The 12508-nt window shown below is 44.0% G+C and overlaps 1 long non-coding RNA gene across 1 annotated transcript; it reads left to right on the forward strand.

Annotated features, from left to right (window-relative positions):
* The first annotated feature begins 8799 nt into the window (after positions 1-8799).
* On the forward strand, positions 8800-10916 carry LOC131278607 (uncharacterized). The gene is made up of 2 exons (XR_009185990.2): positions 8800-9006; positions 10368-10916. It is a non-coding gene; the product is annotated as an uncharacterized lncRNA (long non-coding RNA).
* Positions 10917-12508: the final 1592 nt, after the last annotated feature.

A 12508-nucleotide genomic window follows, 5' to 3' on the forward strand; every position in this document is an offset into this window, starting at 1 on the left:
CTAGGTTCTTTTTTTATTATTATTGATTTCTTATTTTAATTTCATTAATTTCATTCTTATCACAATTATTTCCTTCTATGTGCTTTGTGTTTAATTTGCTTTTATGCTATTTTTAAAGGTAAAGATTAGATCATTGATTTGAGATGTTCCTTTTTTTAATTTTTTAATTTTTTATTTATTTATTTTATTTTTTAATTGATTTTGTAAAAATATTACATTAAAAAAATATGAGGTCCCATTCAACCCTACCACCCCCACCCCACCACTCCCCCCCAGCAACACTCACTCCCTTCATCATGACACATCCATTGCACCCGGCAAGTACATCTCTGGGCATCTCTGCACCTCATGGTCAATGGTCCACATCATGGCCCATACTCTCCCCCATTCCATCCAGTGGGCTCTGGGAGGATTTACAATGTCCGGTGATTGCCCCTGAAGCACCATCCAGGGCAACTCTAAGTCCCAAAGGCGCCTCCACATCTCATCTCTTCCTGCCATTCCCCATACCCATCACCCACCATGTCCACTTTACACCACTCACATCCTCCTCGCGAAGCGAGGCCTGAAGGAGCCAGCCTCAAACCCCCATGGGATTGGATGTACCCACGCTCGCTTCAAGAGCTCAGGGCGGGAGAGGAGGAGCTCTGGGGCCGGAAGCCCGGTCCGTGTGCGCCTGCGCAGGGCAGCAGGCCTTAGGGTTCTCGGGCACACACTTGGGTGCTGATCGCTAGATCCTGAGGAACAGAATTGCCATGTGTTCTTTAATAAATTCATTTTTGTGTGTTTTTTGATACTGGAACCTGAAGCAGGAATCGGCAAGCTTTCTCGAAAGAGCTAGATAGTAAAAATATCTTTGGTTCAGCAGGTCATATGGTCGCTACTGAAGCCCCTCAACTCTGTTGTTGTGTTCTAGTAAAACTTTACTTACAAAGATAAGCAGGATTTGGTCTCGTTTGCTAACCCTTGTTCTAAGTAGCACACAGGGGCCCCTTGCCTGGATCTAAAGGCCATCCCATCCTGACTGTCCCAGTTCCACAGTACCATGATTTTATTCATTTCTAAAGCAAATAATTCAAAAGAAATATAAAGCCTTTGGGCTCATCACCCAAACTCCTCCCAGTTTTTCAAAAACCGTGAGAGAATGTTTATGACCTTGTGCAAGTCATTTAGCCTCTCCGTGCTTCAGTTTCCTCTCTGGAAATGGTCAACATCCTCAGAGGAGTGTTGGGAAAGTCAAAATGACGACAACAACGATGATGACGATCATTTTCATTTGGAAAGTGCTTTATACCTCTACTAATTGTTTTCAATTTAACTCTTACAAGAATCTTATGAGGTAGTTAGCATCATATCAACCCTGTTTTCACATGTGAGGAAACTGAGGCATATGGAGGCTGTTAAGTTGCTTGGAACCAGGTCTCAAAACCAGGTTTCTTCAATCCCAATTTAGGGCCACTTTTTCTCCAACTATATGGGATCTCCCTTTTTTTTTTTTTGGTATTGGATATTGAACCCAGAACCTCATATGTGAGAAGCTGGCACTCAAACACTGAGCCACATTGGCTTACCTGAGTTTGTCTTTTCATTTGTTTTGACTTTGCTTTTTTGTTGTTGTTGTTTTTTCAGAAGGCACTGGGAATCGAACCCAGGACCTCCCATGTGGGAGGTGGGTGCTCAACCACTTAAGCCGTATCCGCTCCCTATGGGATCTCTTTATGTAAAGTATTAAGTGCTATGCAACATTCACAATAGCCAAAAAAACAGAAATACCTGAAGCGTCCATAGCCAGATGAATAGGTAAACAAAATGTGCTGTATCCAAACACTGCAATATTATTCAGCCATAATAAGGAATGAAATTTTGATAGATGCTACCAAAGAGATGAACCTTGAAGACATCATGATGAGTGAAATAAGCTAGACTACAAAAGGCCACATATTATATGATTCCACTTACATGGAATGATCTAGCATAAGCAAATTCATGGACAGAAAGTAGAGTCTAGTGGAGTCTAGGAGGTGGCAGGAATGGGGAGTTATTTCTGCTTGGGGTGATGAAAACGTCGTGTTAATGGATGGTGGTGATGATAGAACAACACTGTGAATAAAGTTAACACCACTGAACTGTATGGTTAAAAATGTTAAAATGGGAAATTTTGTGTTGTATAAATGTAAACACAATATATTTGTTTTAAAAAGAATGAATAAGAAATTAAGTACTATGTAAAACCTGCACTTTTAAAAGTATTATTTTTTAATCCTGGACGCTCGACACTTGATTATAATTCTCCTAATGCTTTAAATTTACCATACACACTAGACATTCTCTCACAAAGTCTGTGACACATTTGAGTTATTACTGAACAAACAACATTTATGCCTATATCTTGGGTTGTGCCAAATGGAACAGAAAACATGTCCAGTTTATTAATTTCTCCCCCTACAGGCTTTTTCATTAGGCTGCCAGCGAGTGATCTCATTGCCAACTCAGCAGTGAGTTTCATAAGCTTCCTCTATTACCTTTCCAAAAAATGGCTCTCACCTGCATACTTTCAACACGTGCTTTGATGGGCTGGGTGATTAGATTTGATGCCACCTCATCTATTCTTCATAGCTGTTTGCAAAATGGTGCAGATTTTGTTATTGTCAATTTCATGTCAATGTTCAATTTTTTTCATTGCAGTAGAATTATAATTTTTCAAGTCATTCTTGAAATTGGACTGGTTGACTTCTAAGGTTCAGAAATGTTTCATGCTCTGCTTTTTTTTTTTACCCTAAGGGAATATGATAATATTTATGCCCACCAGTCATTAAAAATTTGCTTCTTTCTAACATTTTCAATTCTAACAAGCTCTCTGCTTTCTTTTTTTTTTAGAAAAAATTTTTTAAATTTATTTCTCTCCCCTTCGTCTCCCCGCTGCCCCCAGTTGTGTGCTCCCCGTGTCCATTCGCTGTGCACTCTTCTGTGACCATTTCTGTCCTTATCAGTGGCACCGGGAATCTGTGTTTCTTTTTGTTGCTTCGTCTTGTGTCAGCTCTCCATGTGTGCGGCGCCATTCCTGGGCTGCATCTTCTTTCCCGCTGGGTGGCTCTCCTTGCACATCGGGCTCCCCTATGCGGGGGACACCCCTGCGTGGCACGGCACTCCTTGCGCGCATCAGCACCACGCATGGACCAGCTCCACATGGGTCCAGGAGGCCCGGGGTTTGAACCGTGGACCTCCCATGTGGTAGACGGACACCCTATCCTTTGGGCCAAGTCCGCTTCCCTCCACTTTCTTGCATTTCCGTTTAATTGTTCTCTCCCAATGCTTGCCCTTTCTCGCATAGATTTTGGCAATATTGAGTCTTATAGATTGTGCTGCCCAACATGTTAGCCATTAACCACATATGGCTATTTAAATTTAAATTAATTAAATGTGAAAATCTACTTCCTCCAGCCAAATTTCAAGTGCTCAAAAGTTACAGGTGGCAAGTGGCTGCTATATTGGGCCATTCAGACAGAGAATAATTCTTTCATCACAGAAAGTTGTATTGGAAAATAGATTTAGGAACTAATTTTGACAAACTTCATAATCATTCAAGTATTATCTTCTTCCACCCCTACTAATACTATGGCTAAGACCAAGACTGCCAGCAAGAACAGGTCGCATTTGCAGATTACATGTCAACGTGCCATGCCCTGAGCTAAGCCCTTAGGATATATTATCTCATTGAATCTTTATAATAAGTCCATGGTATTATTATATCGAGATGCAGTTGGAACTGGAGGCCCCAGGTTACACAGAGGAAGATTAGATATTTTGACCAGGTCTTTCTGGCTCCAGAGCCTGCATTCTTAAGTGCTTGGTATAGTCTATCTCTCAAGCCTGTGCTCCCCCACTCCTGCTCTGATGTGGGCCTGGCAAGGCATCTGGGGATAGGCCAAGCCTGAGTGCCAGGCTGCAGGGCACCCTGCCAAAAGCAAAGGCATACTGTCCATGAGTAGGCAGCATGAATTATCTCGGTGGGGGTAATTCAGTCCAGGCTAATTTTGTGCCAAAATGAAAGCTGTGTCCTTCATAATAAAGCTACTGAGAGTACTTTTCCATTGGAAATCCCCACATAAGAGTAATCACTAGTGGGTCTGTTGAGATGGGTGAGTTAAACTTGACACTAACCCAAAGAACTAAATGGGTGGCCTTCCTATTATTATTTCTTTTAGTATCTTTTCTTTTTTTTCTTTTTGAAAGTATTTTATTTCATCCCACAGGTCCCATGTGTGAGCTATCTTTGTAGTCTGTGTTTCAAAAACTTTTTCTGTGCCAACTGTGGGAGAAAACTGGCTGCTGCCACTTGTTCAAAGCAAACAGCCCATATGTCTGCACTGAGCATTGAGTTTTTACTTTGAAGCTTAAATTTAGTTTTGCTTTTAATGAAAATAAAGCTACAGATTAGATAGTAGGAAATTAGTGTCTCTAGGAGACAGCCTAGAGGTTTTCTTTAGCTCATTACGAAAACTCCATTTTCGATCATAGATTTTTTTTTAAGCTACAGACTTTCTTTGCTCGTTTTTTTTTTCTTTCTGTCTTTCCTTCATGTGGTTCTTTGAAATTCGATTTTGCAGTTGTCAAGACTCACTGTGTCTATTATTATTTTGTTGGTAGGTCATAACATTGGCAGAGTGAGCAAATCCACATTGGAATACGTAAGACTGAGATTCCTCCTCAAATGAGCTTTCACAGAAAGCATGCTAAGTCCAGAATTCAGGGAAATTTTCCTTGGAATCAAAAAGTGCTATATGATCTTTAGGATCTAATTTGGTCTCCTCAAGCTTACTCCAAAGGGACAGATGTTGGGCAGTATAACGGAAAACTGCATTAACCTCCCTCCCAGGGCCAAGGCTCTCTGGATCCTGAATATTGTGTTTCAGATTCATTCATTAGACTATTCATTAAGCATCCATCTGGTATAACAAACATATTGGGTAATTAATAATAACGAATAAGAACACAAGAGCAGACCAATTAAAAAACCTCCACCTCTCAGTCATATTTGCAAGTTACCAGTTATCAAATACCAGCCAAATCCTATTCATAATGAAGAATTTTTTAAAAAAATCTACTCAGAAGGCAGCCTTTTGAGATCATGATGTCTGAATTGGGTTTAACTGCATGAGTCAGAATGGAAATCCATTAGGTCAAGCCAGAGTGAATAATACAAGACAGTAAGACTTGGAAGAGCCAGGCCCAGACGGCAGAGACACAAAAGAATCATGTGGCCGAAGCTGGTTTTCAAGATGTTGGGACCAGCCTGGGGCAAAATTGTTACTAGCCGTGTAGTGTTGAGTGTGCTGTAAGCTCTGTGGGGGCATGGACAGGGTCTTATTTGATCCCCTTTGTATCTCCAGCACCAAAACAGCACCCAGCATATAACAGGCCTGCAATAAGCATTTAGTAAATTAATAAGCAAGTAAATGAATAAAGTGAAGTTTGTCTTCTTACCCACCACTTTTTCTGTCCCTTGTCACAAGTACTGCCTCACTTGGTCAAATATGTCCAAGGTGTCCTGAGAAGTTACATGGCTTCTCAGGTGCCACAAATGGGCAAGCCATAATACGCAATGGGGCCTGCTTTTCTGGCATCAAATCTCAATTATTCTGGAACCCTTTTCCTCAGGGACCATTTGTTTTACTATTGTATTTATACTGGGTCAACTACTGAAAACAAGTACCTGGGAATAAGTGTACCTATTCCTTATGGTACATTTTCATTTTAACGTCATGGTTTAGGAGTCTGGCAGACCTGGACTGGGAACTGCCACTTAATACCTGGAAGAGCTTGAGCAAGAGATTTAGAATTTCTAAGCCTTAGTTTCCTCATATGGAATAAGGGGTATAAATAGAACAATACATATTTCATAGCATAGTTGTGAGGAATAAATAAAACTATCCAGGGGAGCGGAGGTAGCTCAAGTGGTTAAGTATCCGCTTCCCATGTACGAGGTCCCGGGTTTGATCCCCTGTACCTCCTAAAAAACAAAACAAATAAGCAAAGGAAAAACCCAGCTCTCATTTGGTGGCCCAGTTGTTGAGCACCTGGTTCCCATGTATGAGGTCCTGGGTTCAATCTCCAGTACCTCCTAAAAACAAACTAACAAACAAAAACACACATCTATGCTCAACTGATTTTCAACAAGGGTGCCACATCCACCCAATGGCAAAAGGATAGTCTTTAAACAAATGGTGCTGGGAAAACTGAATATTTGTTTGCAATACAATGAAATTGGACCCCCAGCTCATACTATATAAAAAATTAACTAAAAAATGGATCAATGACCTATGTATAAGAACTAAAAACATAAACCTCTTAGAAGAAAAACATAGGGGAAAATCTTCATGACCTTATAGTAGGCAATGGGTTCTTAGATATGACACCAAAAGCATATACATCAAAAGAAAATAAATTAGACTTCATAAAAATTTAAAATGTTTGTGCATCAAAGGACATTATCAAGAAAGTGAAAAGAAAACCAGAGAATGGGAGAAAATACCTGGAAACCATATATCTGACAAGGGTTTAATATCCAGAATATATAAAGAACTCCTACAACTCAACAACAAAAAGAAACTCAATTTAAAAATGGGCAAAGGCAATGATTCAGAGTTAGACTCATTTATAATTTTCCTACACATGGTCCTTCTGCTCCTTTTATTTGAATCTATAATGAGCACTACACGCATTAAATATGTGTCCCAGGGACTTAAATATTCCAACTGTTCACATGCCAGATGAGCCCTGAATGAGTAGGTGTTGCAGCCAACACCTACTCTAGAGTTCATCGGACTCACTCAGGACATCTAACAAAAGGATGATGATGGACAGTGCCCACCTCTCAAAACACAGAGTATCTAGAGCTGCAAGCAAGACAGTTTTATCTATCTGTCCCATAAGATCTAAGCCCCTCTCAATAGGAAGCAAACTGGGCATCACCATCCCCAAATCCTCAAGGCTGAGGAAGGAATGCAACTATGGATGAAAGTAGACTTATTATTATTCTAGGAATGGAAGAACTTGTAACACTGATGTAAAGACAATGGCTGCCAGAGTTTCTGAGGGGTGAGAGAAGGAAGAATAGGTATAACATGGAGCATTTTTGGGACATTGGAATTGTTACGCATGGCATTGCAATGATGGGCACAGGCCATTATACATTTTGTCAAAACCTATATAATGTGCGGTGCAAAGTGTAAACCATAATGTAAACTATAGACCATGCTTAGGAGCAATGCTTTGATATATGTTCATCAACTAACAAATGTACCACGCTAATGAAAGATATTATTAATGGAGTTAAGTGTGTGTGTTTTTTGGGGGATATGGGAATCCCCTATATTTTTCATGTAAAATTTACATTCATGTAATCTAAAACTTCTTTAAAATACAGAAAAAATGGGCAAAGGACTAGAATAGACATTTTTCCAAAGAAGATATACAAATGGCCAATAAGCACATGAAAATATGCTCAACATCACTAACCATTAGAAAAATGCAAATAAAAATGATGAGATACCACTTCACATCACTAGGACGGCTATTATTTAAAACAAAAACAAAACAAAACAGAAAATAAGTGTTGGCAAGGATGTGGAGAAACAGAAACACTTGTGAATTTGTTGATGGGAATGTAAAATGGCTGCTGTTGTGGAAAACAGTTTGGCAGTTCCTCAGAAAGTTAAACATAGAATAACATATGACCCAACAATTCTGCTTCTAGGCATATACCCAAAATAATTGAAAATAGGGACTCAGACAGATATTTATACACCTATGTTCATAGCAGCATTATTTGACACTCAAGTGTCCATCAACATGCATGGAAAAATAAAATGGGGTATGTCTATACAATGGAATATTATTCAACCATGAAAAGGAATGACGTTCTATTAATGATGAAAGAAACTTGAAGACATCATGTTGTGTGAAATAAGCCAGACACAAAGGGACACGTAGTATTTGATTTCACTTATACAAAATACCCAGAATAAGCAAAGCCAGGTTTCCAGGGGTTAGGGCTAGGGTGGGAACGGGGAGTTATTGCTTGATCAGTACCTAGTTTCTGTTTGGGGAGATGAAAAGGTTTTGGTAATGGATGTGATATTGGTAGCACAGTATTGTGAGTATAATTAATATCAATGAATTTTACATGATAGAGGTTAAAATGGAAAATTGTGTGTTGCATATTACAATAGAAACTAGAAACATGAGTAAAACTATTTATGTAAAGTGTTTAGCATGGTGTCTGTCATTTAGAAAGCACACAGAAAATCAGTAGTTCTAAAAGTGGGCTCTCAGGCCTCAGTATCAGCAGCTCTAGGAATTTGTTAGATATATGTAAATTCTCAGCCCCAGCCCAGACTTATTGCTTCAGCAACTCTGCAGGTAGGGCCCAGCAATCTATTTTAACAAGATTTCCAGGAGATTCTGGTGCAAGCACAAGTTTGCAAACCACTGCAGTAAATGTTAGTGTATTATAATATACCACATTCTATTATAATAGGTAGCTTTTACCTATTTGCTAAATCAGTCAGGCTGGGAAGATAATCTCAATATACTGGATATATAGGAGCAGTGGGCTGCAAATCCAGGAATCTGAATCCTAACCCCATAACCACTCCACATTTATTGCATGGTTTTAGGCAAATCTCAAGTTTAAAGTCTACCCTCTTAGGCCTCAGTCAAATGACTTGTTACTTATCATCCAAGGTGGACTTTGAAACTGAATTTAGATAATATTGAGAGATCTGTGAGCTCCTTGGAAAGCTGCACTGGATAAATATTTTTGTCATTAATGGCAGTGCTATTCATTTATTAATCCATTCCACAGATGTTGATTGAGCACTCACCACGTGCCAGGCATTGTGGAAGCAACTGTGAGCCACGCAGATGTGGTCCAACTTGTCCTGGAGCCTGCAGTTTGGTGGGAATGAGGAATCAGTGCTATGGCCTGTCCCGTGCTGATCACCTGTAAGTCCTGTTAAGTATTTATTGTGTGCTAGGTGCGGTGCTAAAGTGCTATACACAAACTATTTCATTTAATCTTCACAACAGTCCTGTGAGGTAGGGATAATGGTTTCATATTGCATAAGAGGAAACGGGCTCAGAAAGCTTAAGTGACTTGCCCAAGTTCACTGTTACTAAATGGTGGACTCTAGGCGACTTCAAAGTAATGCTCTTCACCTCTATTTTATGGGCATCCTGGTACATACATATCTATGTACAAGGAATATCTCCTTTTCAGTGTCCAGGAAGGTATCTTGCCTATAGTGAGTTCTCAATAAATATTTATTAATAAATAGGCCGATCTGGGATCAAACGAGACCAAAGGTCCCAGATAACCGGGGTTATTGGGGTTCCCGGAAACTAGAGCGACTATTCTGAGGCGTGGGGGCAGCAGGAAGAGGGCACCGTTCCGCAGCGGCCCGAGGAAGAGCCTGACATCTGTGCTGCCCAGACGCCAAAGGGCTGTCGGGGGCTTCTGGGCTGGGTGGGGATGGCGAGAGCCGCCGACGCTCGCCCTTTCTCCCAGCCGTCGTCACAGGAGGACACACGGTCCACCCCACGGGAAGCTGTGTCCACCCCCGCTAGCTTGGCAGCTCTGCTGGACCCCGGGGGCAGGCGGGAGTGGCGGCGTGGGGGCTGGTTCCCTCCTGCTCCTCGTCCCGCCCCCGCCCCGCGTGGCGGCTGGAACGGAAGGCCCGGCTGCTGCGCCGGGTGTGGGGCGCTCGTCTGCCAGCGGCCCGCGGGGGCAGGGCCGGCTTAAGAGGCGGTGACAGCTGTTATCGGCTGCCTCTCTGGAGGGGCACCGTTTGCTCTTCCCGTCCCCTCTTTGGTTACTCAGCTTTGAAGCGCACTGTTTTAGGGAAGCATGCTAACTCAGAAGCGCCCTTTCCTGCTTGTTAAAACCAGCTTACGCGACACGCCTAGCGACAGGAGTGTTTCCTCATCATCGCCTGTTGGTTCAGGCCACAGCAGGGCGCAACCATGGAGGACGCAGCCACGCGTAGGAGACGCTGGCGCCTGTGTCGAAGCCCCAGGTGTTAGTAGGAGACTCTGACGCCTGTGTCGAAGCCCCGGGTGTTAGTAGGAGACTCTGACGCCTGTGTCGAAGCCCCGGGTGTTGGTAGGAGAGGCTGGCACCTGTGTCGAAGCCCCGGGTGTTGGTAGGAGAGGCTGGCGCCTGTGTCGAAGCCCCGGGTGTTACTTCCTGCGGCCGCCGACGCCAAGATGGCCCCAAAGAGCCCCGCCTCCAGGTCTAGGCGCGCGGTGGGACCCCTCGCCTGGTTTCCACCACCGAGGTGGTCTAGAGACTTGCTTCTAACCCACAGAACACAGCAACGGAGCGGGGCTCTCACGTCCGAGATGAGGTGGTAAGAGAGCGTGACCTCTGTCTTGCCGGCAGACCCTGTCCTCCTCGGCCCACAAGCTTCGATGAAGTCGGCAGCCGCACTGCTTCGCAGAGGCCCCCCGGGGCAAGGAACCGAGGGCAGCGGCCGACAAGGGCCAGCCCGGAGCCGGGGCTCTCGGTTCCACGGCGCAAGAGAAACCAGATTCAGCCAGCGGCCGCTGAGGGAGCTTGGAAGGGGACCCTCGCCCAATTGAGCCTTCAGTAGCCACCCCAGCCCTGGCTGACTGGAGCCTCGTGGGCGACCTGGAAGCAGAGGATCCCGCTGGGGTATGCCCAGAGTGCCAACACCCGGCAGCTGTGGGTAATAACTGTGGGCTTTTAAGTTGCTTCGCTTGTGGCAATCTGTTGCGCAGCAATAGGAAACCAAGACATTTCCCATCTGAGTTTGGGCAGGTTTACTTCCCCTCTGTAAATGTCAATTTCTGCACCTTGTCAAGCCGGCAAGGATAATAATAAAAATGATAATATGGCTGCTTTTTGGAACTTAAATGAGAAACTGTGTAGAAAAGTGTACAAATGTTGCAACTTCCTTGTGAGTGAGCAAGGGGCTGGGCTCTACCTGGGATGGAGTTTGGAGAATGGGGTGCAGAGTAGGTGGAGCTACTGAGGACCGGGAAGGCTTCCCTGCGCCATTAGCCAAGGGGATTTAATGACAGGAGGTCGAGCGAAGGCAGAGCTGGGAACCACAGAGACCATGAAAGGAGTCTAGGCACACGGAGTTGGCTATTCAAAGGGAAAACAGGAAGTAGAACTAAGAATCCGATGGAGGGAGGCACCACCAGGTACCAGGGATGCCAAAGGTGCGAGAATTAATTAGGACACTGCACTTGTTTAGGTATACAGCAGAAACTGATTCATGCTCAGGCAAGTGGAGTTGAAGTTGGGGGAAAGTGGGGAATGATGGATTTCTCTAGGTTCTTGGCTATGTTACCTAAAAGAATTTAACAACATGCCGGTTTAGTGAGGCCAGTAGTTTATTGAGAAAACGGGAGAACAGAACAGACATGGGAGAAAACAGCAGATTATGTATCCCCAGAAGCAATTAATTACTCCTCCCCTTGCTAATGTTTGGGGGAGGGGCCCCAGCGGTTTGCTGCGCTGATTGATTACCCCACCCTCCCAATGGTGAGGCCCCTTGATGGTATCGGGGCTTTCCCTTGAGCCGGGACGAAATCTCGTTCCAAATGGGGTTCTTGGGGGGTCCTTCTGGCACCTTCTTGGGGGGGTTTCCAGGCAGGGGTCCTTGGCCACGTGCTTTGTGGCCATGTTTTTCTGCCAGGTTTTTGACGTGTCTTCCCATTCCTTCAACTTACCTGCCTCAGAATCCAGGGCCGGGTGGCCACCACCCTTGACTCTGAGCCGCTAACCTATCTTACTAATAGAACTGCCCATAAAGCAAGAGGACTCCTCCTCAAATGTGATGCTCCAGCCCAGTCCTCTCTTCTGAACTTCAGACTCAGCAGCTCCTAATGGGCATGTGAAATTTAACATTCCCCCGTCTTCCCGTTTCCCTTTCACTGTCCTCAGTCCCCTCCCTGGAGGTGACAACTGTAAGCAGTTGAATATACATCCTCCTGTCTCATGGTAACCTGTTATTTATATTCTGGCTCTATGAATTTGCTTATTCTAGGTATTTCATCTACATGAAACCATACAATATTTGCCCTTTTTTTTTTAAAAGATTTATTTATTTTTATTTATTTAATTCCCCTCCCCCCCCCCGTTTGTCTGTTTTCTGTGTCTTTTTGCTGCGTCTTGTTTCTTTGTCCGCTTCTGTTGTCGTCAGCGGCACGGGAAGTGTGGCGGCGCCATTCCTGGGCAGGCTGCTCCCTCCTTCGCGCTGGGCGGCTCTCCTTATGGGTGCACTCCTTGCGCGTGGGGCTCCCCTACGCGGGGGACACCCCTGCGTGGCACAGCACTCCTTGCGCGCATCAGCACTGCGCATGGGCCAGCTCCACACGGGTCAAGGAGGCCCGGGGCTTGAACCGCGGACCTCCCATGTGGTAGACGGACGCCCTACCCACTGGGCCAAAGTCCGTTTCCCTATTTGCCCTTTTGTAT

This window comes from Dasypus novemcinctus, chromosome 5 (genome assembly GCF_030445035.2).
Source record: "Dasypus novemcinctus isolate mDasNov1 chromosome 5, mDasNov1.1.hap2, whole genome shotgun sequence".
In the NCBI taxonomy this organism is placed as follows: domain Eukaryota; kingdom Metazoa; phylum Chordata; class Mammalia; order Cingulata; family Dasypodidae; genus Dasypus; species Dasypus novemcinctus.